Source organism: Lissotriton helveticus, chromosome 6 (genome assembly GCF_964261635.1).
Source record: "Lissotriton helveticus chromosome 6, aLisHel1.1, whole genome shotgun sequence".
In the NCBI taxonomy this organism is placed as follows: Eukaryota; Metazoa; Chordata; class Amphibia; order Caudata; family Salamandridae; genus Lissotriton; species Lissotriton helveticus.
The window spans coordinates 1,518,845,605-1,518,871,467 of NC_136067.1; positions in this window are offsets into that span (position 1 = coordinate 1,518,845,605).

A 25,863-nucleotide genomic window follows, 5' to 3' on the forward strand; every position below is an offset into this window, starting at 1 on the left:
ATATTATGTCCCTGAGGCTTCAGATTAGAAGGCCAGCCAACTAGCCCTTGGAGTCACTCTGGGTCCAAGAGAAGCAGGTCCAGTCCTTCTCACCTAGGTGAAAGGAAAGAAGGCAGAAGATCAGCACAGCAAAGCAGGAGCCCTGCAGAGGGCAGTCCAGCATAGTGGCAGTCCTCCAGCAGCATAGCAGTCCTTCTTCGTGGTGGAGTATCCAGTGGTCCAGAAGTGCCCTGAAGTGGGGAGTCTGAGGTCCTTCTTCTACACACGGTTGTGCCTGTGAAGTGAGAAGAAGCTTTTAGAGGCACGCCGTTGAAGTGCACAGATGCCCTGCCATCCCTGCCCTGGCTCTAGACTAACTACAGGGTGTCTGCAGCCCTTTTTGTGGGGACAGGACACAGCCTTTTAAGGTGTAAGTGAAGCTGGGCCCAGCTCCCCCCTCCCATCCTGCCAGTGATGGCCCATGCAGTTACTCCTAAGCTCCCATTGTGTGTGGTTGTCTGGGAGAACTCTATAAAGCCCAACTGCCATGTGACCAGAGACCAGAGAAAGGCTGCAGGAACCAACTGGCTAAGGCAAGAAAATGCAGTTCTACAACATCCTGAATACCAGGGGTGCCATCAGGTCATTTTCCGAGAGGAGTGCTTTGATGAAGGTGTGACTACAAGCCCCTCTACCCCTGCAGATCATGAGGCATATTTCTGCCTCAACAAAAATACAGCGTGTCAGTGTACAACCGTATGTATTAAATATCAGGTGAACACACATTAGGTGTGCACCCCATTGTTTCCTATTCACAGGATTCTTTAGGAGCGGTACGTACGGGGCTGGCCCTCATGTGGTCCTGAAGAAGAGCTTTAGGGGAAAGCTCAAAACCTGTTGACACAGTACTAGGGACACCATAATCATTACAGTTAGGTCTTTCCTTAATATTAACCCCTGATTTTAAAACATACCGACTAGGAGCAGAAATAAAATATTAGCTCACATCACTGCACCACACATACTTTCCCAAAACTATGTGCTCCTACGTAGTTCGCAAGTCGCAGCACGCCTCAATCTGCAGCGGATTGAGAGGGCCCCAATTATGAAACATGCCACCTAGGGGTAACCCAGGTGGGTGAAGGGACTCTAGAAAATATTTTTTTTTTCTAGAAAGAGGGTTCTTCACACATGATCAGTGGAATCCCTGTTCTCCCTATGGTTAGGTTTCTAATTCCGGTATTCAGGATGGTGTGCAACTGTGTTCAGTGAGGAGGGTGAACCTAACATTAACCTGTACCTCCCCCCGTTTTTTTATTATAAGGTAAGATAAGGCCAACTTTCTAAATATGTAATTTTCAGTATTATACTTTAAAAATCGACTTCACCATAAATTAGGGTTTTAACTGAGTATTCCAGAGACACCACACTTGAACCAGCCATACCTTCCCATTTGGAAATTACACTTATAAAAGCTAATAAGGAAATCTCAATATTATCCTATGGGAGAGATATGCCTAACAGCAGCCGCGGCCCGTGGAGGGAGTACGGTGGGGCAGGGAGGCGGTGCGGGGGAGGGGCAGGGTGGACAGTGGTAAACACCGGAATATGGACAATTGCAGGTAAGTAAACAATTTAAAAAATAAAACGAATTTCGCAGCGCGTGCTGCATCGCATTTTGCGATGCATGGTGTGCTACGAAATTAATTTTATTTATTAAATTGTTTACTTACCTGCAATTATCCATATTCCGTTGTTTACCACTGTCCACCCTGCCCCTCCCCCGCACTGCCTCCCTGCCCTACCGAACTCACTCCACTGGCCGGTCTGCCTAGCAGTAGTGAAAAACTAATTTAAGTTTTTCACTACTAGGACATGTAAAACCTAAAAGTACATGTCCACATTTTGTTATACATTGCATCCTGCCCTCTGGGCTGTCCAGGGCCTACCCTAGGGGTGACTTTCACCAATTGGGTATGAGTCAATATTACCATGTTTGTAGGTTAGAGCACATGCACTTTAGCACAGGGTAGCAATGGAAAAGTGCTCAGATTCCCAAGGCCAGTAAAAATGGGTTCAGAACAAATGAAGGAGGAACGCAAAATGTTGGGGGGAAGACCACCCTAAGGCTGACAGATTTAACACACACATTTTCACTCTCGTTGTTCTGGCTCTCTGTCTCTGTCTCTCCTGTTGCTCGGGCTTCTGTCTCGCTCTCTCTCTGTCTGCTCTGTCTGTCTGTCTGTCTCTCTCTCTCTCACTCACACACTGCTATGGCCCTCGGTCTCTGTCTCTCTCACTCACTTCTCTAGCTCTCTAAGTCTCTCTCTCTCTCTCTCTCACTGCTGTTTGTCTCTCTCTATGTTCCTGCTCTGGCTCTCTCTCGATCACACACAAACACTTCTCTGGCTCTCTCTCCCTGTCTCCCTCTGTCTATGACTGCTCTGTCTCTCTGTCTCTGGGGTTCTAAACATTTTGACCTCAGAGGTACTGAGGACCTTCATGTGTGTGTCTATAAGATAATAAAAATCCATGTGACTTCCAGTGCAGCTGTTATGGTTGTATGGGCTGAAGATTCCTTACCCCACACATCCACAAAAGCAAATTTCACCCATTACCTGCTATGCATTTTCCTAGCGCCTGTAGTGTTGAGCTACTCCTGTCAATGTTAAATCATTGAACAGTGAATCATTAATCGAGCATTGACAATAATCATTTAGAACTAAGCCCAGTTATTTTCTGGCTTCATTTAAAATTAGCTAAGGCTTGAAGAAAGTTGTTGGAGTATTATTTTAGTATTGTTTTTCATGACTGATTAAGCACGGGCTGTATCACAAATAATTAAACATGGAATTATCTAATAAAATACATTTTAATTTTCTGTTTTCATGGAGTGTCTTTCTCTATAGTACACTTGTTATACTGTGCCAGTTTGGCTTCACTTGCAGCCTGATTCATCAAGCTAAATTGCACTCGCAAAGGGCAAGATTCTCAGAATCTTGCCTTTTGCGAGTGCAATTTTTGCATTTGGGATTCATCATCCCAAATGCAAAAATCGCTATTTAAGAATTCGCATATTTGCGAGGAATTGGATTTAAGGAATCTCTAATAGAGATTCCTTAAATGCAATTCATCAACCAATTAGAAATTGCGAAATTGCAATATTTGGTCGCAATTTACCACCAAGTCTGACTTGGTGGTAAATTGCGAAAATAGTGTAAAAAGCACTTAAGTGCATTTTTTTCTTTTGCATGTTACACACACACATGTCCTTTGGACATGTGTGTGCGCAACACCTGTTCAAATGTGCATTTAAGGGGTGCTACAGGGTGTCCTTTGGACACCCCTGGCACCCTTTAAATCGCTATCTTATTTGCGAGTAGCAAATTGCTACTCGCAAATAAGGGATACTCCCCATTCATTCCTATGGGCCTTTTGGCCCATAGGAATGAATGGGGAGTTATTCCTTATTTGCGAGTAGCAAATTGCTACTCGCAAATAAGGAATATGTAGGAATCGCTATTTATTTAGCAATTCCTACATGAATACCGTTTTGCAAGTCCTTAATAGCGATTCGCTATGAATCGCTATTAGGGGCTCGCAAAACGGCCCCTTGATGAATCAGGCTGTTAGTGTTTTTCCGTAAGATAAAAAAAGAAATAGAAAAAATAATAACAACAGTATTGATGCTGTGATAGACTAACCCCCAGATTCATCAAAGTCCTGTTTTGCGAGTCCTTAATAGCGATTTTAAGGAATCGATATTAAAGACTCTCAAAACGGGATGCATGTAGAAATCGCAATTAATTTTGTGATTTCTACTGCTTCCTTATTTGCGATTAGCTAATTGCTAATTGCAAATAAGGAATGGCTTTCCCATTCATTCCTATGGGCCTCAAGGCCCGTAGGAATGAATGGGGAGTCATTCCTTATTTGCGATTAGCAATTAGCGAATCGCAAATAAGGAAGCGATTTCAAGGGTGCCTGGGTGTCCAAAGGACACCCTGGAGCACCCCATAAATGCAAATGTACACAGGTGTTGCGCACACACATGTCCAAAGGACATGTGTGTGTGTAACATACAACTTAGAAAAATGCACTAAAGTGCATTTTTCTAAGTTTTTCGCTATTTACCACGAAGTTACACTTCGCGGTAAATAGTGGCCCCATATTGCGAATTCACAATTTTTAAAAGGTTCATGAATAGCATTTAAGGAATCTCTAATTGAGATTCCTTAAATGTGATTCTTCGCAATTTAGCGAGTTCTGTAATTGCGATTTTTGCATTTGGGATGATGAATCCCAAATGCAAAAATAGCGCTCGCAAAGGGCCAGATTCTCAGAATCTGGCCCTTTGCGAGCCGATTTTGGCCTGATGAATCTGGCTGTAAGTAGCAGCTTCAGAAGAGTGAGATGAGCAGTTGCCAGATTCAATAAAAACACTGACCTAAAATGTGGTGCAACTTGCTCGGGGGAAATGAACGTTTGACTTTTTAAAAGTTAATGTTCGCTGCCTTATGTGTTTCCACTGTGCTGCTGTGCTGTTTCTTTAACAGCTTCATATCATTCTTTTGAAGTCTGCCACTTACTAAGCACCAAGGCAGAAAAATACCATCATTGGAATCTCAAAATAGGAAGCCTTTATAGGCAGGTTTGATTGTGGCGCCTTTTTTTTTTTTTACAATACCCACATCTTAATTTTGAGAACACTCAACAAAAATAGATTATTTCAGGGAAAAAAGGTGCTGGTTTAAGCATAAGCAAAGGTAAACCATGTATATTTTATATGTAAATTAAGATGTATTTATTATTGAAGCAGAAATGGGTTCAATTCATCAAACAGAAGAAAGAAAGTGTGGTGTGTCACCAAAAAGCAAACAACTTTCCTATTTTTCCATGTTTTTATATTCTTGCAGGCCACAAGATATAAGAAATCTTTCAACTTGGCTCCAAGCTCAGAAAGGGGCATTCTTCAGATTAATCCGCAGAATAGAAGAGGGGGGGGGTGAATTTAACCAAAAGCTAAATTTAATTAGACTTGGACTAATTAAATTCGTTTTTTTTAGCATGCTCACAAATATTATTGCATCTTATTAGATTTCTTTCTTCTTGCCTAGCTGAACAATATTCAGTGGTAGTTTTAGATTACAATAAGTTCATTATGAAGATAAGGTGGAATTAGTGCAGGAAGCTCAGCTGGTTGAAGGGGTCTGTGCTTTAATTACTGCAGAGGGTGTGCATATTAATTACAACACAAGTGATATTTACTGTACCTCAGGAACATATGACAGAGTAAAGATACTGACAGCACCAGCTAATAAACTCTGTATGATAATGAGGCAAAAGGACCATAAAAAAGGAAGGAAATAAAATTATTCATAAAGTATATTGATCCCAAAGTAAAGACATTAAGCTCCGATGAAGGGCAACAAAAGGGACCGTCCTCACTTTATCAAACAAATAAGCAAACTAGAGAAATGTTAGCAGAGAGACAGATTGTCATTATGCCGGTCACCTGACTAGGCCCCAGAGAGCACAGCCACGCATTCAAGCAGTAAAAAATAAGATTTTTAATAAATCAGCGGAAAGGCAAACTGTCACCCGCAGGAGCTCAGGTCACCGTGGCTGAGGACGGGTGCCGCCTGCTTGAAGGCGGGAAGGCACTGCAGCGCCATTTGCAGGCCTGCACAACACAGAAAGTGCCACCACGCACAGAAGAGTCGCAGAGATGGGATTGGGCAAAGTGGGCTCTGGCCCAGGGCCCCAGCCTTTCATGGGGTCCCCTGATACAGCCAGCTCTGTTCTGGAGAGAGTCCTGCCTTTATGACCTTGACTAATTCTTAAAGGGGTTGTTTTAAATATCTTTTCCTATAATGTATTGTTAATGTGAGTGATGGCATTTGGCAGACATTTGGCAGAGAAAAGTTATGCGTGTGTTTCATGCAACACCCAGAAAAAGTGTCTTATAGATCAAAACCTCACATATGAGAAATGTGAGGGAGTCAGAGAATATTTATAGCAATATTAGTGAGTTGCCGTTGTATTACAATATTTAAAACAAAAGTCACTATCCATGAATATTAAATGTAAGCACATTTAGAATTCGGATGACTGCACATGTGCACTATAAGTGACCTGGCCAAAGAGGATATGAAAGAGCTGAAAATAGATAATAAATTCAAAGCTGTTCCAAAGAGGGGCCCCCAAAATACGTTTGGTCCAGGGGCCCCAAAATCCTTAAAATGTCCCTGGAAGAGTGGTGGTATTGGTCAGATAACTCCCGAAGCCTGAGGCTTGATGAAGTGAAGCTTGCACGCCACACACACACAAATCTGTTCCCAAATCAATCTTTCCAAGTCAGTCAGCGACTCTCGTGGTGACATTCGACTCAACTTGTGCTTGTTATTTTTCCAAGTATTTTCCAGCATTTTCCCCAGACAGAAACATTTGCAACAAGGTGACGGTATCATTGAGGCTCCCATGAGCATTGTACAGTATCCACATCTGCCACTGATGTCTGAATGGAAAAAGCAGGGATATATGAGAATCCCATCACATTTTATAAATGAGTCATGAAAGTGACACGAATCTCCCTGCAACTAATTATATCGCTGGCGCGAGGCGAGCAAATTGAAACCATTTTGCAATATTTTGCAATCAATAACATTGTATTTCCTCTGCAAGACTGGATGGTAGCAACAGCCCAGGAAGGGGACCCCGAGGGTACACGGGCCATGTGTAAACAACGATACTTCCAAAATAAGAGCGTTCAATCTTTACATATGAATTATTCGTACTCGTAAAATAAATAATTATGCAACACGGTGGAGGATATAGATACGGCCATCCCTGACGGGCGTTCATTGACGCTACGTGAATATGAAATATCTCGCGAAAAAAACGCCGCTTCGGCGGTGTCACTAAGCAGCTGAATGCATGTATATTTACAGAAAGTAAATGGGGTTTATAGCAGAATATGTGGAAAAAAACAAAGGGGCTTATTTCCAATTTCCTTTTAATGTGGGAAAAGTGACGTACCGGTTCGCGCAAGAAGCCGTGAAAATAAGCCCCAGAGAGTTCTTTGCTTTATAGAACCTCGATCGCAAACGATTTCTCAGTTACTGTAATTGTGCAGGAGGACGTTTTCAACAAGCAAAGTTGAGGTTGCGTTTTGCTTCATCAACAGAACGCCCTTCCTTTCTTTACATGGGATGCGCCATACGTTACTCACGGACTAACAAAACACATGACGACGTGACGACGTGGCATTAATAAAAAAATATCTATTAACTGAGAAGGAAGCGATGTAGAGTCTAATTGGTTAAATTTACATTCCATCGTATTGTTTGTGTTACTAATCAGAGGCAGTACAACCTTTTCAAACCTATCCATTTAATAAAACTAATTTTAGGGCGTGCCATAGCTCTGTGAAAACGTCAAATACAGATATTCTTGGCGTAAGTCGTCAGTTAATGGAGCCGACTTTTGAAAAGCTCCTGAGCAAAGCTTCTACACGGAGTGTGAGCACGAACTGATATTTTCATTGGAAAAATAGTCGTCCAAAGACAATCAGTTGACAAACAAGACGTCCGTAAGCCGTGTAAACACAACGTTTTCATTTCAAGCAGTCGTGCGACCGAAATCCTTTTCTGTTGTTGTCACTTTTGCCTAACAAATGTAAACATGGAAAAATGTATATTTAATCGAAGTGGGTTTAATTGAAAAGGGCAGTTCGCTCTCCTGCAGTTTACTATGAATGCAAACAACAGAGAAATATAAAGCCAACGAAGGAACACTTTGCTTTAAGAGGAGGGCCAGACTCAAATATTTTCAGGGACCATTTCTTTTCACCCATTGCATCGCTGACGTGATATATGCATTTCATTTAAATTTGAAGCTCCTCATGCGAAGCCAATCCCACCATCACACATTTGTAATATATGCATGCAGTCTGGCTGTTTCTCATTTCTCCCGAGAAAGCTGTGTTCGCAAGCAGCTGTGGAGCCAAAAATGGCGACTGTGTACAAAATTAGAAGGGTAACAATGAGTTAATGTGGGTAAATACATGCGCCCACAAACGTGTACATTTTGGGATTTAACATTAGCACAGCATGCATAGAATTAAAAATATATATTTGTGCATACCAATATTTGCGAACAATTAATCGAGGTAAGTCTGTTTTCCCCATCAATTTGCATTGAAGTGGAGTGTTATTTATTGGAGACAACTACAGTGAACCATTTTTGCTCCAAATATAGTGACTACCACCTATATCGGGAGTGCTGGCATTTATGTGTAGACAATTATACATATAGTATAATTGCAGATGTGCAGAGTGTAATATGCAATATATTACCATTGTTGAGTGTGGGGAGGAGTCATGAATCGAGAAGCAAAGCTACAAGTAGATCAAACTCTCTGTTACCTTCAGCAACAACGGACATAAGTGAACTGTACATATGGTTTATGCCATGCTGGTTTTTCATGTTTAATAGTGAATAAACTAGTTATTTACATTAACCTAGAGCAAGATCTCATTGTGAAAGCAAATAGTGTAAACCAGTGAAGATCAACAAGAAAAGCATTCAGAAAAATGTGAAACTAACCTCTTCAGAACTGTGGTAAAATGATGGAAGTTGCACATTACACTCTATTAAGTAAAGAATGAGTTCAGTTTTTCACAAACGTATACACATAAATACATAACATAGAAAATCATTAGCACGCCTACTCTACAAGTTATAAATAGATATATAAAAGAGGAAAATAATCTACTGCGACAATCTAAGAAATCGCAGCATTAAAACAAGCTAAAAGGAACAAAACCCATTAAAAAAAATGCTAACGTTCACCGCCCCTTCATGACCTCAGATAAAAAATGAGTCAAATAGAAACAGACGATAGGTGATTTTGACTATTGGAGAAAGAGAAAGTCCGGTCTCACTTGATTGAAATTCATGGGTAAAAGCAGTGGGCGGATACATTTATGATGAAGATGGTTCCATCTTGGGCATGTCATTACAATGAAAAGGGTGTCAGGGAGAGAATCACCCTTGAAGAGGTGAGGTGCTGCGGGCAGGGCGTCTGACTCCGGAGCACGGGGACTCACAGTTCGATCACCGGTGGCAAGTCAGCTCAGCACCATTTGACTCTGGGCAATAGCTTGCTTAATCTTCCAGATGGCCCCCAGCGCCTTGACGCCCTCAGGCAATTGTTCGTGCAGGATTTACATTGCAGGAACAAGCTAGAAGGTCTGAAACTCTGCACCAAGACTCTTTGGGCAACAAAAGTTGATAAAGAGGTATCCCTCCTTATGATACTTTCAGGGTCACTAAACAACTCGAGACGGCCCAAAGAATTAATGGTGTGCCTAATGAAAGCAAGCCAGGGGATACTCAATATGCCATCCAAAGCCAGGTAATCTCGAATGATGAGCCTGTTGAGAGACAAATCCTCCTTCAACCTGATGGACAACCAAATTAACAGGGGACGTAAGCCAATCAAGCCAGTTATATACACTAGGCCCACTTTCTCATGAGCATCTCAGAGGGGCTGCTGACTGGAACTTTGAGAAGGCTTCTCAAAAAATAATTTTCTATGACCTGAAGGTGGGGCAGGACACATGGCCCCAAATTTCACAGCCATAACAAGCCAACGAGACACATTTAACCCTGAAAACTTACTTTGAGCATTGCCTCTACATTTCCAGGGGGCCAGCCCCATTGATGGCCAATTTATATCTCATAGTGTTCTTCTTTAGCAAGGAATGTCAAGACAATCTGGAATCCAAAAGGATTTCTTAATACGAAAAGTGATCAACCCTGGTGATAAAGTTGCCCTTGACAGAGAAATTGACCTGAGATTTGAAGGAATGGGAGGTAAGGTCAAGCCCATCCATGTAAATAAAAATATCTAACAGACGCTGAACACCCTTGGCTGTAAGGAGCATGAGGATGGGGTCATCTGCATATGGAAGAACAGGCAGATGGCGACTGCCTGCAATCAGGATGTCCACTCCTGAGTCCAATAGGGCTGAGTCCAGGCCATTGATATAAAGAGTGAAGAGGAAGTGGGCCAGGATACACCCCTGGCACACCCCTTTCTTCAACTCTTGGGGCAGTGTACATTCACATCCTACCCAAATCTATCAGAAGCTGAAATCCCTTTATACAAAAAATGTAAGAAGGAGATCAGGGCCAGTTCGACCTCCATGGACCCAAGCTTAGCTCTGTTAACTCGGTCAAAGGCTGAGCTTGGGTCCATCAAGGTCAAATGGACCGCTCCCTCCTTTCCCCTGGTATACTTCACCACCAACACGAAGAGGTTCAGGCCTGATCAACAGTGCCCCAGACCGCCCTAAACCCATACTGGGCTTCTGAGAGGATGTTAATATTGTTCGTCCAAGTAGACAGGTGGTCCAGCAGGACCCTACCCAACACCTTGACCTTGCTGTCCACCAGTGAAATGGAGCGACAACAAGCAGGTTTGGCCCTGCTGCCCTTATTGAAAATTGTGACGATGATGGACTGTTTCCAACTAGAAGGGTGCCTAAAAGTGCTGCATCAGCAAGGGGGTCCAGAAGATCCACCTCCGATTTGAATAAATCACCTGGGATGCCATTGGTCTCAGAGCCTTTACCTCTGGTAGATACATAATGGCTTTCTTAACCTCCTCCCATGGCAGGCAAAGACCCGATGATATCTACACCTCTGGTGAAGGGTCATCACTGGATTCACGATCGCAAATGGACTGAAGTGATCCCACCATGCCTGGATAGAATGGTCAAAGCTTGTGCACTCACGTGATCAGGAGCAAAGATAGGATGGTTCACAACACTCCAGAACTCGGCACAATCACACAGAGCACAAGCCCCAGCAACTTGTCACAAAGCTCCCTCTTGAGAGACTTCTTGCTCTCACGATGAGCCACATGATAGCAGCCTCTAGCTCTCTTGACTTCTCCCCAATGCGTGGCTGCCTATGCAGGGAGGCCATAAGTACTCTGCGGGCCTTTGAACACGACTTGTCAAACCATTTACTGGGCGGCACAGGATGGACTGCAAAAGCGTCAGTAAGGGCAGACTTGATATAGCTAGCTATATTGGCAGAAGCAAGCAGAATGTTAAAATCAGGAATCCTATCGTCTAGACAAATGCTAAAGTCTGAGGAAAGTAAAGAATGATGGAAGTCCGCTGAAACCACCTTAGCCAATTTAAGTCTTTGCCCCTGGTCAACAGAAAGAATTGGCTCCAGAATAAGGACATTAGGTCTGGCCTCAGTCGCAAACCATCTGAACGAGGCCAACAGGGGGATTTGATCACTCAAAGGGTGCCAAACTGCCTTATTGTCCATTAAAGAAACAAAAAGACAGTTAGAAGCAAACATATAGCCAATAAGAGAAGAGCCAGTACCAGCCCCCTTTAAAGTCGCAATCTACAATACATTGTAGGTCTCCCGCCGATTAAGAAGATTCACAAGAGAGAACTAAACCTTTCACCTAAGGGAGTGTGTTTCAGATGTGCTTAGTTTCAAGTCACCAGGTCGTGTTGCAACTAACCCCCATACAAAAAACAGTCAGAACCGGGGTATTAATTAAAGTCATCCAACAGGATGAGTGCAGTAAAGCTAGAAGAACCGGCAACAATATTGCTAAGGAGCTAACTGAGCTCACTTACAACTGTGTACTCGCCTCAGTGTGGATGACAGACATTGATAAATGCACTTACACATTGGTGCGGATCTTGGAGGCGCGCAGGGACGGTGTCTTTGATAGCTGCCATGGCTGCACCTGACACGGCATTGCCATAGCGCCCTTGGGGGATCCCCCGCCCCGAATATACACACGGTCGGCCGCGACCCGCGTTGCTCTCCCCCTGCAAGGCTCCATCGTAATTGCGCTGTTCAACATGGCCACGCGGTGCCCGGAGCAAACAACGACATCTGACCATCAGTAATATCTCCGCCCCTGCCATCAATTCAAGATGCAGCAAGCCAAAGTCGTTAACAGCCTGCTACACATTGCCTAGTCTCCACGTAATAGGCTCTGCGGAGACATGAGACTGGACCACTGCTGCGCTACATAGGGGGAAGCAACTGTGAAATTCCCACAACCCCCCATGTTGCCAGGAAGGAGTTAACAGCCCACCTCACGTTGCCTGGTCTCCAGATAGCAGGCTCCGTGAATGCACGGTGCCTGGATCACTTCTGCGCCACATGCCACATAGGGGGAGACAATTGAGAAACAAACACTGTCTCCTCTGTTGCCAGGAAAGTGCGACCACGAGTTGGAGGCTCATTCATGAACTATGAATCCCTCTTGTCTAATCCCTCTTCGCCAGCCTTTTACAATTACTCTGTGGCCATAACCAGAAGACTGAAATTGGGCCTAATTACCATTTGGTGGGTGGAGTAACAGCATGGGCCGCAAAGATCCCAAGCAGCGCCTTCAAACCTTCGAAAAGGTTACTGAAGCAGCCAAAGACGCTACTGACAACATGGCGGAAGGTGGCCAGAAAGACGCAACGCCAGAGGGGGATACCAACCAACTAGGCTCCCTGCTGCAAGAGATGAGAGCGGGGTCCAGAGCGCTAGATGTACGTTTTGATGCCCTAGATAAGCACATGGCAGATCTGGGATCGAAGATCCAAGTTCACGACCGACGTCTTGATGTGGTGGAATCGCGTACATCAGATCTAGAAGATGGGCCGGTGCAATCCTTGAAAAACCTGACTGAATTGAACTCATTCTCAAAGAAGTCGCGATCAAGAACGAGGACTTGGAGGTGCGCAGTTGCCAAAATAACGTGCTTATTGTGGGCGTTCCAGAATCGACAGCCACTGGTCACTTGGACACCTTGGTAGAAACTATTCTGATAGACCTGTTTGGCAGAGAAGTCTTCACTGCGGGCTTTGTGATAGAATGCGCTTATAGATCATTGGGTCCAAGGCCCAACCCTGGATGCCCGCCCAAACCCATCATTGCATGTGTCATGAATTTCAGGGATCGAGACACTGCCCTGCGTCTGGCATGGGAGCGTGTCGAAACGTTATGGCAGGGCTCCAAGCTGTCCCTCTACCCTGACTTTACAATCATGGTACAAGAAACCAGGCGGAAATACACTGGAGTCAAGGCAACGCTCAGGAACCTAGGACAGAAGTATGGTATGCTCTATCCAGCTCGGTTACGCGTAGAGGTCAATGGGAGAGCCCGTGTTTTTGACAATCCCACAGAGGCGCAGGAGTTCTGCCACACTTACAAACTTAATAACAAACGCCCAACTGAGGACAACAGACTTTTCCCTCCGCAGAGTGGTTCTGACGCCAGCATGGAACTGTTCTCAGGATCTAGGCACGGCTGAACTGTTTATATGGCCTTCCTTTACATGGAGACTTTAATATGTTGGGATTTCATTCAATCACTTTCTAGTATAATATGATTGTTGCCACGTAGCCGTAGGGGCGCTGCCACCACCCCTAATGGTGTTCACCTTACAATTGTTGTGTGTATTTAGCAAGTACCATTTATGGTTGTTTTTCAGCGATACAGAGGAAAACATTGGTACTGCACTGTTATTGGATAGCAATGTTTTTGGCTCTCTGGTTGGGTGGGGAGGCTGGGTGGGGGTTGAGGGGGGATATTGTTTAGATACACTGGGACGTATTTAGGTACACAATTTGAGGTAAATGGCAAGTACATATGGCTGATTCTCATTAAGTACTCTTTTTCACCACCACCATGACTCAGTTAGGGCATAATGCTGGCCCCTCGGAGGTGGTCTTGGCGACCTGGAATGTCCGCGGCATGAACAATACTCGCAAGAAAAGGCAGATAACACAGTATTTACTACGTCACAAGGTAAATGTAGCTTTCTTACAGGAAACTCATCTGCCTCCTAGCGATCAGGCCCGCTTTGCTGCAAACTGGGGAACACACAGATATTTTGCAAACTACAACAACTTCGCAAGGGGTACTGCAATACTCATACATAAACGACTACCCTTCCATTTGCATTTCGTAATGCGCGACAGCGAAGGTAGATACATCATTGTCCTGGGCACATTAATGGGTCACAGGGTGGCATTAGTCTGTGTATATGGCCCAATAGTGACTCCCCGGACTTTTATTATACCCTGCTTTCTAAACTGGGACAGCTAGGCCCGTACCTCTTCTAGTGGGGGGGATTTTAATGTAGTCCAGGACCTGTCGCGTGACACCACCTCGAGAGCACCAGATCCCAAACCACGAGCACGGAAAGCACTGAGCTCACTTTGCGATCAATTCGCCTTAATTGACTTAGGTAGAATGCACAATCCGCATTGCACTGACTACACTCACTACACTGGCAGCCACAGCACGTGGACGAGGCTTGACTACTGGCTGGTATCCCCAGAACTTATCAATTGGTGCCAAGTGGTCCGAACACTCCCTCATACATTCTCAGACCATTCCCCAATATTGTTAACTTTAAAGGTCCAGCGCCCTGAGGGTTTTGAACTGCAGTGGCGATTCCCCAGCCGCGCACTAGATGATGAAGTTTTCCAACAGGAATTACGAGAGGCAATAGAGGACTACTTCGTCCTTAACACTGGTTCAGTAGACAACGTGGCAATGCTATGGGAGGGTTTTAAAGCATACATGAGGGGAGTGTGTATATCCAAGAATGCCGGTGTATTACGAGACTTGCACAACACGTTAGCCCGCCTGGAACAGGAATTAGGGGCATTAGACACTGAACAGCGCCAGGCGACATGTCCCGAATTAGACAAGCGTAGATTGTCCCTGCTCACAGAATTTAAAGATACTGCTGAGAGAGAGATACTTTTTATGGGGAAGTACTACAATACCTGGAAATACGGCCAAGGCGAGCGGCCAGGTTGAGCCCTAGCACAGATGATTAGACCTCCATATGGTAAAGCATACATCCCTGAGTTGAAAACCCTGTCTGGACAGCAAATCACTGACCTGCTGGACATCCAGGGGGAATTTATGTCCTATTTTAAAACTTTATACACCACTAATTTGGGTAAAGTTAGAACGGAGCAAGAGAGTTATTTATCTGAGGTCTCTTTAGTCTACCTCGACAAGTTCATGCAGGACTTCCTCGCTGAACCTCTCTCGGAGGAGAGCATAGATGAGGCCATCTCTGCCCTGAAGAGTTCCTCGGCTCCGGGGCTCGACGGTTTCACAGCGGATTTTTATAAGGCCTATAAAGATTTATTGATACCCCATCTCCTTGAAATGTATGCAGAAGCCTTTGAGAGGTAGATACTGCCTCCCACCCTACGCGAGGCAGTCATCATTCTACTCCCCAAGCCTGGCAAGGACCCCCTGTTGTGTGGTTCCTATCAATCATTATCACTTTTAAACCTAGACTACAAAATACTGGCAAAGGCTCTGGCGTGTCGGCTGTCTCTCTTAATGGAGTCTATAATTTCCCCGGCCCAATCTGGATTCATACCTCATTGTTCGACAGCCTTCAATCTACGCACATTATTTAACACTTTACATAGAATTAACCCTGACATCCCGGCGGCGGCCATCCTATTGGATACAGAAAAGGCATTTGACTCCCTTGAATGGCCTTTTATTTTATCCATCATGCAGCGCATGGGAATACCGTTTGGTTTCATTGCCACGACTGCCCTGCTATATAGTTAACCACTGGGCCAACTCAGACTAAATGGTACCTCAACGGTCCCTTCTCACTTTCAGGCGGCACTAGGCAGGGCTGCCCGCTGTCACCACTGTTATTCATTTTAGCCATGGACCCACTTATACGGCACTTCCAAGAGAAACACCTCCAGAGGGAATTACAGTTTAATACCGGCCCATTATTAGTCTCATTGTACGCAGATGCCACGATTTTATATGTTCGTAACCCCCAGACTAATTTGGATCCCCTTATCTGGGAAATTATGCGTTTTGGCATACATTCCGGGCTGGGAATCAATTGGCACGAATCTGTAATTTTTCCACTCACTGCCAGTACAGACAAGTGGGACTTGGAATTCCCTCTGGAATGGAATACTGATTCAGTTAAATATCTAGTCATACATATCCATCTCGAAACAGAGCAGATCATCCGCCGCAATTACGGGACAGCTATTTCCAAATTAGAGATGCAGATCGAGAAATGGCTATAGCTCCCACTATCCATGGCAGGACGAGTTTCCCTCATCAAGATGGTCGTGCTTCCTAAATTTTTGTAATTATTTCAAAACATCCCCATCCCACTCACAAATAAATTCTTTTTGACTCTCCGTTCAAACTTAATAAGATTAGTATGGGGTGGCGGAAACACCAGGGTAAACTGGCGGGTGATGATACTCCCCTGCGATAGAGGTGGATTCGGGGTCCCTGATTTAAACCATATTATTTAGCTGCGCAGTGTAGTTTTGCACAAACATGGTACCACTCGGACGCCAGAATTCCATATCTCTGACCAGAGTCTGACTTAGTCCTCCTGGACACTTTGGTGGTGATATTACCGAAGGGTTCCCCAAAGATATCCAACCCGCATCGACCACTAGTTGGGCATGGGAACAATTGTGTCGCATTACGCACACACCATTGCTCTACTCCTCTGATCTCCCACTACCAAACCCCAAATGGATACCCATAACCAGTGAAAAGCTAATACAGAAGACGTGCTCTAAATTTGACATTACTAAGATGGGCAATCTATTTCCAAACGGGCATATTTTTGACCCTGATGAGGAATCCTTGTTCCCTGGCGCCACATTCATGGACAGATTTGTCCTTTTACGAATCCGTTCTGCCCCGTGTGCTATCTTCCCGGAGTACCCTCTGGAAACCCCCCTTCCTTCCTCCCACTTACCACGGTGATAGGCAGCGAGAGAGGGATACATCTAGTGTCCCAGCTCTATAAGGCATGCGCCGCCATTCTGCCGTTTAACAATGACAAAATACGCGAAGCCTGGAAGACTGACTTGGGAAATCCGATCACGGGCGAACAGTGGGCCGCCTGCTGTGCAGTTACGAAAAAGGTTTCCCTTAACAGCCAACACAAATTATTCCACTTTAAATTTCTTCGTAGGATATACATTACCCCGTCAGGACTCCATAGGATAGATCCTGCCAGAACGCACCATTGTACCAGATGCTACTCTCCAAATTCAGACTTCGCTCATCTCGCCTGTACCTGTCCGAGCATGCACTCAGACTGGGTAGCAATACATAAGATAGTGAGTGACATGGTTAAGGTTCCAATGACCCCCTAGCCTGAGATCGCCCTGCTGGGATATGTTACACAGTTCCCCCAGGCAACTCGTAGGTTTGTTGCCATTAGCTTACTCTTGGCTAAAAGGGAAGTAGCCATTCATTGGGGTGGCAGAACAACACCATTGTGGAAGGGGTGGCCGAAGAGCATGGCATCCTGTACCACAAACAGTGACATATACGCAACAACAATCCCCCTACCTCCAGGCCCAAACATATCTGGGTACCTTTCAGAACATATCTACAGGCGCAGCGGCAAGACCCCATATGCAGAAAGAACAGGGCATAGTCCCAACCAGGGTGGGCTAAGCTGTCCCAAGATTCATGTCAATCACCACTTACATTGGAGGCTGAATTCTCTCCTTGTTGATGCAGTTGATATGTACCCATGCCATTAATGTATGCACTGTTTATTTGAATCAGGGATAGAAACGGTTGTAACAGTAGCAATGTTCTTTGTTGCGGAAAACATGGCGGCCGCAGGCTAGCGCGGCTCGCACGCCCAGTTTCGGCTCTCCAGTCTCATCCCACTCTGCCCAGCGAGACCATGCCCCGGGACGGCATCTACAGATGGATCAAAGGTTAGGAGAATCGGCAAGATAGCTGTGAAAACGACAGCGTGAAAACTGAGCTGTGCTGAAGATAAATACACTCTACGAGTCTTAGAGGAATATTTCTACGTAATCGGGCTACTAACCTCCGGTCTCGATTAATGTGCCTGCCTGCTGTGACCCGCCCTCTCCCCACCGCGTTCCTGCCTCGGTGGAGACAAGCAGCCGTGGAGCTTAGGCGTGGCCGCACGGCGGCTGCCCGGGTGTTCCGAGGAGCCGTGGTCGCGGAACGGAGGAGGGGAGGCTTTACTGAAGACGGTACGACGCTGAATCTGGGTAAGGTAATCAGTGACGAGCATGCAGCAGCAGGGGGCTCGAATCTGAGCGGCGGCACCCCATCGCGATCAGAGGACACAGTTGATCTCCGAGGGACAGAGTGTAAGGCGGTAAGAGATTCTAGTGGGGGAACTGACTCCGAGGGGAAGAGTAAGCCTGTGCCCCAAAGGAATAATAGGAGTGGGGTCAAGAACTCAGAGAGAAGGCACAGGGGGTCAAAAAAAAAAAGACAGCCTCAGGGGGGCACTTAAAGCTCTGGGCAAAGTGCAAGTAGTAGCGCCACTGGGGGGAAGGAGCACACTTCAGCAAAAGGCAGCGCATCTGGGGAGGCGGCTAAAGACTTTAAGCAGAAGGGGTCAAAAAGTCAACCTCCTAAGAGATCCAGTGGCATTACACCCTCTCTACGCACGTTTTTTAAAGTGTTGCCCCAAGTCCTGGATATCACATCGGAGATGGAGACTGCTGTGAGCTCAAAGGCGCAGACAGCGTTGACTTTAGTAGCTGCACCAATATCTACACCTATACCTGAGGTTGATACTGGGTCAAAAGAGTCGACAGCCCCTTCAGTAATATTACTTCCGGATTCCATCCCGGCATTCAATATAATAGCTAAATCAGTAACTGAGCTAGGGGGGCCCGCCGCATTCGTAAAAGAAACAGAGGTCGCTGCAGTTGGTACCCAGCAGGACCATGAAGGACCCCACGGGTCCCATGGGGTGGTTGCATCTAATAAAGTAGCAGCGTCGGGTGGAGGGGGAGGGGGTTTTGGAGGACCCAGGGGTTGGGAACACATTGGAGGATCTGGTAAAGTCAATAACTGCAATGAGGGAGGAAATCCGTGCTGATTTTGCAGTTTCTAAGATAAATCAGAGCGAAATCAGAGCATCTTGTGAGATGCTGGATCAAAATGTGGAGGGTTTATGCACAAGGACAGAAGTTTTGGAAAGTTCTGTGGGATCATTGTCATCAAATCTCGAGATAGCTAGATCCAAAATCCAAGCACTGCAAAAGGATGGTGAGAATATGCGAGAGCGTGTTGAAAGCTTGGAAAATTATTCCCGGAGAAACAATCTGCGACTCTTAAAGATTCCGGAAGGAAGAGAGGGTACAAACCTTAAGAGTTTCGTAATCAAGATCCTAAAAGACTCTCTTAATTTGGAGGAGTCAGTCGAGGAACTAGAAAATAACATCCAGCGAATCCACCGTGACCCATTCCGCTTAAAACCAGGGAGAGACAAACCCAGAAAGGTTTTGATTAACTTCCAGACGTTCTCACTTAAAGATAAGATCTTAAACCTCGCACTGAAAGCCAGATCACTACAGGGCCCGGACTTCTCTTTTGAGGTGCGGTCAGACCTATCTAAGACTACCCTTGATAGGCAATGGGAGTTGGGACAGCGCATGGAAAAATTCAGAGCGGTAGGTGCCACTGTTCAGATGAGGTTCCCAGCTTTTCTGCGTATTATGTATAATAATAAAATGCATAATATCCGCTCACCCTCGGAAGCAGATGAGTTACTAGAATCTATTAGAGATCATGTTCAGGCCCAGAGTAAGAGATAGTGGGTTATACGGACCTGAACAGGTTAATTGCCATTATAAAATCATAGTCGGTCTAGATTAATTCAGATATAGAACTTAGAACTTAAAAAAAAAGGGGGGGGGGAGTAGGAGTGAAATATGGTAAAAAGTGGGGGAAAAAAACATAAAAGAAGGAAAAAGTAAGGGGAAAAAAATTAGAAAGAAGTATATAGGGTTTTAGGGCTACACTTGCAAATACAAAAAAAAAAAAAACATACAACTTATAAAAAACAAAATCTCAAAAGGAAGTCTCTCTTAATCGTTCCTACTTTAATCTAACTTAGCATAAGAGGGGAAACACCAGCTAATTTACTATCCAAAATTAGAAGTTTACCACGTTCCTGTAAGTGTGAGTATGTATATATATATGTATGTGCAATGCACATACAGGTATGAATCGGTGTATAACCAAAGGCGCAGGTAAAGAAGTGAGGTAAGGCCCTAATATTACAGAACATTCTGCTACTTTCTACTTTCCCTGCATCTTGCAATGGTCCTCTTTTATTTAAATTTAAGTTCTCCCCTAATATCCATATTGGTTTGAAGCCTGCTGATAGACTATACTATACTAGCAGGGGGGAGGTAGGGTTGGAGAGCTGGGGTGGGCGTAAATCTGGCCATTCTTCAGGTCAGAATAAGTAGGGGAGGGTTTTCCAGGGGAGGGTGGGGGCAGGGGGGGAGGGATCAAAATGCAAAAAATCCTCATAAGTCTTCCTCTTATTTCGTAGAATGGGTAATTCTGACATCTGTCCAACATCAAAAATATAAATGGCAAATCCTAGGATCCCCGCAGGAGCTGTTGGGAAAGGTTGATGGGAGGAGGGTAGTGGTGATACCATGACAGCCCTTCACTATATGTCCTGGAATGTCAATGGTTTGCGAGTGAGAGGAAGGAGGGAGCGCATAATGCAGTACTTGAAGGACTCCCCTGCGCAGATCATTGCCATTCAGGAGTCTCATCTTCTTAAAATAGAGGCAGTGGAGATACTAAAAAAACAGAGATAGGTTAATAAATTCTGCTCAACTGATCACAATGCTAATATCAGGGGAGTTATATTTATATTTAAAAAAGCCGCTAACGCCCAAATTTTGGAGCTTATAAAGGACCACACAGGGAGATGGCTGATATTGAGAGTTCAGCTGGTGGGCCAATGCTATACTTTGGTGGGCTACTATGGCCGGAACTCAGATGACCCATCGCATATGGATGCAGTTAGGAACCACCTGCTTCTTTTTCATGACCCGGTGATTTGGATGGGGGACTTTAACATCGTGCTGAATCCTAAGCTAGATAAATCAGCAAATTCGAGGGCCTCTAGCTCACCAAAGTCTAGGCGAACTCTCATAGGAATCATGACTCAATTAGGCCTGGCGGATATATGGCGGGAAAGAGTAGGCAATAAAATGGGGGTTTCCTATCGGAACAGTCGCTTCAAACACCTGTCTAGAATTGACTATGCTTTGTTTACTTACAGTTTGAAAGACACCTTAATAACGATAGAGTATCTTCCATCTCACCTGTCGGACCATTCGGCCCTTGTCTTCTCGCTTAGTACCGACAGCAGGAGGCAACATCCATCTTGGTCTTTTGACCGGACACTCCTACTTGAGGAAAGTGAAACGAACTTCCTGGCCACAGAAACAACTGCTTTTTTTAAAACTAATCTCGAGTCCTCATCTCCGGCAGTGGTCTGGGAGGCTTTTAACGCCTTTATAAGGGGGTGTATTACAGGCAGGTCCTCATATCGGAGTAAAAAATACAAAGATAGGATAGCAACTTTGGAACATGAAATGAAGGGCATTGAGTACAACCTAGGTCAGTCTCTAGGTTCTCCTGAGGAGCAGTCAAAATTGGCTGAACTAAAACTCCAACTAGAAAACATCTTACAGGAGAGGGTTACCAAAAGGTGGAAAGCAAGCAAGATCTCCCATTTCGAGTTTGGAGAGGCGGCTGGCAGAGTATTGGCGTGGAAAATAAAATCGGACCAAGCTCCGAAATATATTAGAGAAATCAAGGTGGAAGGGGAGGTGACACCTAGAACATCGAGCCTGGAGATAGGTAAGGCCTTTTATAATTTCTTTGAGGCAATCTATAGGGAAGAATTACCAGATGATCAGATGGCAGGAAATACATGGCTAGGGGGAATATTGCTCCCAACCTTATCCACAGCACAGAGTAATAGCCTAGAGACTGTAATAACTGAGGCAGAGGTAAAGGCTGCAATACGGCAGATAAAAAAAGGGAAAGCATCTGGTCCGGATGGTCTTCCTGGGGAGCTTTATAAAGTATTGGAGGAGAATATCGTCCAAGTAATGACAACCCTTTTCAACGGAATCCTCAGGGAAGGAATGTTACCGCCAAAATCATGGGGAGAGGCCACAATTGTTCTCATACCCAAACCTGGGAAGGATGTATTAGACTGTGGGTCTTACAGACCAATATCATTGTTGAACAATGATTATAAGATCTTTGCCGCCATATTGTCAGCGAGATTGGGAAAGGTGATAGGCACTATTATCCATCAGGATCAGAAAGGTTTTATTAAGCGGCGACATCTTTCAGACCTTACACATGACTTGGTGGGGGCTATTGACATCGCCTCGGCTTTTTCCATTCCATTGGCCACCCTAACTCTTGACGCAGCTAAGGCCTTTGATAGGGTCAATTGGCCCTATTTAAACGAAGTATTAAAAAGGTTTAATTTCGGAGAGGGTTTCCGTAAAACTATTGCTTTGCTATATGGTGCCCCTTCAGCTAGGCTGCTGATTAATGGGACTTTGACAGAACCCTTTAAGATTACTAGAGGCACGAGGCAGGGCTGTCCGCTCTCTCCCCTTCTTTTTAACTTATATATCGAGCCGTTTGCCCAGGTTCTGCGAGCAGATGAAAATATACCATCATTTAAGTTTAAGGAGTGGGAGAGGCGGACAGCACTATATGCGGATGATAACTTAATCTTTACCTCGGATCCGGTATTGTCCTTCCCTGCTGTGATACAAAGGGCAGAAGAGTTTGGTAAGATCTCGGGCTATAGTATCAACTCAAGTAAAACCGAGGTCATGGTGTGGAACATTCCGGACCCACGGTTAGGCATAAATATTACTACATCTATGCGATACCTGGGGATCCGAATCACCCAAGACATCGGAACCATTGCTCAAAGCAACCTAGATCGAGTCTCCAGGGAATGCAAGGGTCTATTGAAATCTTGGACTCATTTGCCACTTACCATAATGGGTAGGGTGAACCTAATAAAAATGTCTATTCTTCCCAAGTTTATATTCATTTTTGGTGCCATTCCTTTGGGGTTTTATGTGAAGATGTTGGACAGATGTCAACGAGAGCTTAACTCCTTTATTTGGAATTATAAGTCTACTAGAATTGCATGGAAGAAGCTGAGGAGGAGAAGGGAGAAGGGGGGTCTTGCCCTACCAGATCTAGTATATTATGCATGGGCCTTCCAGTTATCCTACTCTAGGATGTTACTAAAGACACCATCTAGTCTTCTAGAGGGGACAATGTATAAAGTCATATTAACCGGAGCAAATCTCCCAGCTGATGGATTTTTATATAAATTTGGGAGGCAGAAATGTTTCAAGAAAATAAGGCTAAAAATTATACAGTCCTGGGCCAAGGTTTGGTTCAACATTAGAAGAAGATTGGGGCTGTCCTACTACTCTAACTTCGCTCCCATATGGGACTCCCCGGGCTTACCGGAGTGCCTAAGGGACAGTCTATCCTCTCCAGTAGAGGAGGCTGGGATTACTAGATGGGGAGAGCTAATGGTGGAGGGATCGATACTTCCTTGGGATGAATTACTTGAGCGTATAGGTCCAGCATTTTCCAGATTTAAATTCATTCAGCTGGAAAGCTGGGGGAGAGCCCAGCGACGTAAAGATGTACTCTTCGGGAAATCAAGCTCCCTGGAGCAGCTGCTATTAGAAAAACCTAGGGGTGGTAAGGAGGTGACCTTCTGGTATTGGCAGCTTCTGAAGGAATCCGACGGGGATTTTACCCTTCCAGATGAACTGTGGGGAGAAACAACTGGCTTTCAGTGCGAGGAGATATGGTTAAGATCTTTTGCGCTCCTCTATAAAGTGGTGAAGCTATCATGGTTGAGACGTAATCATTTGTTCACAGTACATCGGGCATACATAACACCGCTGAGACTTTCCAAATTTCTCCCCGACAAGAAATGTAATAAATGCAACTTGCCAGAGGCATCTGACATTCATATGTTTATGGAATGCCCCACCATCGGCCGGTTTTGGGAGGAAGTGTTGTCTACCTTGAGTTCCATCTTGAAAAAATCACTAGTAATTTCATTGCCACTTATCATCTTTGGCTTAGAGGATACTATCTCTGGCAGGGCGAGATCTTTTTTGTTCTATGCCATTTTGTTGGCTAGAAGGCAGATTTGCATACGGTGGGTGGAGAAAACTGCCACAATATATTCGGATTGGCTCACATCTTTATACGAAACATCGAAGTTGGACATGGCTAGAGGTTGCAACAATCGTAACTTGGCCTTTTGGGATCTGTTGATACAGTGGAAATAGTTTTCCGTTTTTTTTTTTTCCCCCGGGTCCTATGATTATGCCATCAATACTCCTTGGACCGGATCTGGCCTCGATACGGTTTTTGGTCCTTCAGGTTGAAATATACCTAGATGGAGTCAGTGAAAGATCTTTTAAATCCCCCTTTTCCTCTTGGGATTTCCCTGCTACCAGTAAAAACATTTCGGTACTAGAGTTGGACATCATATTTTGGTTCCCTCTCTTGATCAGGGACACGCAAGGTGGTTGGCATTTCCTAAGTATGGGGTAAGGCAAATGAGGACAAAAAACAAACAAAAAAGTAGCAATGTTGGGATCCGAGGGACATGGTTTGTGTAACATGTGATTGCAATGGAACATTGATTGAGCCTAGGTGATGTATATTTTATCTCCCTTTACTTACCCAAGGATTCTATTTATCCCAGTGTACTGCTTTATTTATTTATACCTAAATGCAAAATAAAGTATAAAAAAACTCTAAGAAAAGTGGATAGCCCTCCCTTAGCTGTAGCATGGGAGAGGTTAAGGCAGGGGAAATAAATGAGGCAAAGCTATCTAGGGCAAGTGAACCCTCTGTGTGCCACGTCTCTTGTAAACAGATGATGTAATTCAGGCGTAAAAAGTCAATGCACTCTTTGTCTACCCAACTTCCCTCAAATTCCTAAAGTATTCAAACTCAAAACATTAAGGATCTTAGAAACAGTGGTAATAAAATTGGATGAACAAGGGGGAGTAAGGGGCAAAGGCTCAGATGATCCGACACCCAATCAATCCTGTGCATCCATCTCAGTCAAGGGCTCAAAGTGATTTCTTAAGATTAGATTGGAGGAGTGATGAGGCAAGAAAGTACACAGAGCCCGGGGTCCCTGTAGCCTGGGCAACCCTGTCTTACTATGCCTCCATTCAAAGGAGAGGGAAGAGGGTGTATAGAAGTAACTCAGGGGTAAAAGGGAAATGTTCCTGTCTTTCACAGTCTCACACAAAAATTGATCTAGGATGACGTCTGCCCGCCAGTTGTTTGAAAAATTGATTACCCCGCAAAAGATTTCAGGGAGTATCCCAACCACCCAATCTCTGCACCATGATACTGTCCCTTGTTCAAAAGTGGTTGATCTTAGTCTTCTTAGAGAGTTAGTGCAGTACTGTGTTTTTCAGTTTTGGATAACTCTCTGTTGTCATGTTTTTTCAATGGTGGGGGCATTGGTCATAACAACTACGTAAGGAGGTGCTGCTGGGGGAAGTTGCATAGTAACCTCACTGGGGATATAACCTGTGTGGGGAATGAAAGAACCCAGATCAATCTTTCCTTGCTGAGAATCGCATGTCATTTTGTCACGAATTAAGACTGAATAGGGGAGAGGGGGGTGTCGGACAAGGATGGAGGGAAAATCGGCAGGCAGATTATGGGCCTGTCCCCCACTGACCAGGTGGGGGGATCCGACATGCTAAGACTGGCACCGGACACCAGGCTGTCATTCCCGCCCTCTGACCAAAAGACACCCCAGAGTGACTAGCGACAGTCAAAGATGAGCGAATCACATACATAAAGCCCCTCCATCTGACTGGTAAGATTCTCCACCTTGCTTATAGCAGTCATCAGATCATCAAAAGCCCTTGTAAA